Raw genomic sequence first — 1313 nt, 5'->3', positions numbered from 1 at the left:
AGTGGAGCGAGGCTTCTACATAAAAACTACAGAAAGATGCTGATGTTAAAAGTGTGTTTGCACAACAAATGTTATGGCACTTTCATTCATATGGCAGCACATTTAAAATAAAACTAAATGCTAAAAGCTATACACTACTTTTGGATTCATTTTTGGATTCTGCGTACAAATGCGATTAATCAGGGAAATCATGTGATTAATTAGATTAATAATTCTAATCGTTGCCCAGCCCTACAAACGATCACTTATCTTGGCTGACCTGTCTGCAGCACAGGAGGAACAAGTCAAATTATTCAAATATACCGGCCAAAAACGCTGTAAAGATCTAGTGTTTGATTTGGGCTACAAGGCGAAATTAATTTTCAAATTGTAAGAAAGATCAAAGATGCTTTAATTATTTTATTTTTTTTTACGTCTTCACACTTCTTTTTCAGAAACTAAACCAAAGCGGAAACTGTTCACATCTCCTCATTCAACAGCAGGAAATGTTCTGGACTATTTTCATGCACGGAAAACTTCCTGGAGCCACCGCTGGTTGCCTGGCAACTGCTCAGCACCACGGCAGTCTGGTGCATCTTCGCCTATAAAACAATCATCAGTTTTGACATCAAACGCACAAAAAAGTGTTTTTTTTTATTTGTGTTCAGAGTGAGTCTGTTCGTGTTCCAGCTTTGACAGAAGAAGACGTCGCGGGGGACATTTTCTCAACTTTTATTTGCAGTTAAAATGACAAAAACCAACAAAAAGAAAGCATCTTATTGATCAACAATGTGGGGCTGCAGACATGAACGGACCTCACAGACTGTATAAAAGATGGGAGTCACTCGCTGTCCAAAGTAAAACCTTCAACAGCCCAATTCAACGCGTTTTTTTATAAGAAATTTCACAGCTTTTCAACGACGGGTAACTAATCATTTCCAAGTCGAACACAAAGTGCTCTTAGCTTACGGTTTGAACATTCAACAGCAGTCTTTATTCTCCGATTCTGGTTGTTTTTTTGTCTTCTCACAGAATACTGCTTACATGATGATATGTAATGACAAAGTTAAAGCAAGTGAGTGCTTTAAAAGGTCTCTGAGCTGGAGTACAGCTCGCACACCTCTCTGTTAACCTGCGTTACAGCAACACTAATTCAGGTTCCTACATATATATATATGAAAACATGTTGTATTAGATCACTGGCATATGTTACAGATAACAAAAAATGAATTCTGTGACTTTCTAAGGCCAAGAAGGTCAAGTTTCCATGTAAACTACTACAATGTTTTCCCCAGAATTAGGTGTCGCTCTCAGAATGATTCCCGTCGTTTTGG

General features: G+C 38.0%; 1 protein-coding gene across 1 annotated transcript in view; it reads right to left on the bottom strand.

Moving 5' to 3' along the window:
- Positions 1 to 696: 696 nt before the first annotated feature.
- The window catches only part of tomm34 (translocase of outer mitochondrial membrane 34), a 17139-nt gene continuing 16522 nt past the window's right edge, over positions 697 to 1313 (bottom strand). The window contains exon 8 of the mRNA XM_075460171.1: positions 697 to 1313. This exon is cut by the window's right edge and continues 1416 nt beyond it. The gene's annotated coding sequence lies outside the window, so the exon portion shown is untranslated.

Source organism: Odontesthes bonariensis, chromosome 3, assembly GCF_027942865.1.
Source record: "Odontesthes bonariensis isolate fOdoBon6 chromosome 3, fOdoBon6.hap1, whole genome shotgun sequence".
Lineage (NCBI taxonomy): Eukaryota > Metazoa > Chordata > Actinopteri > Atheriniformes > Atherinopsidae > Odontesthes > Odontesthes bonariensis.
The sequence above is the reverse complement of the archived record's forward strand: the minus strand, read 5'-3'. Positions and strand labels throughout refer to the sequence as shown.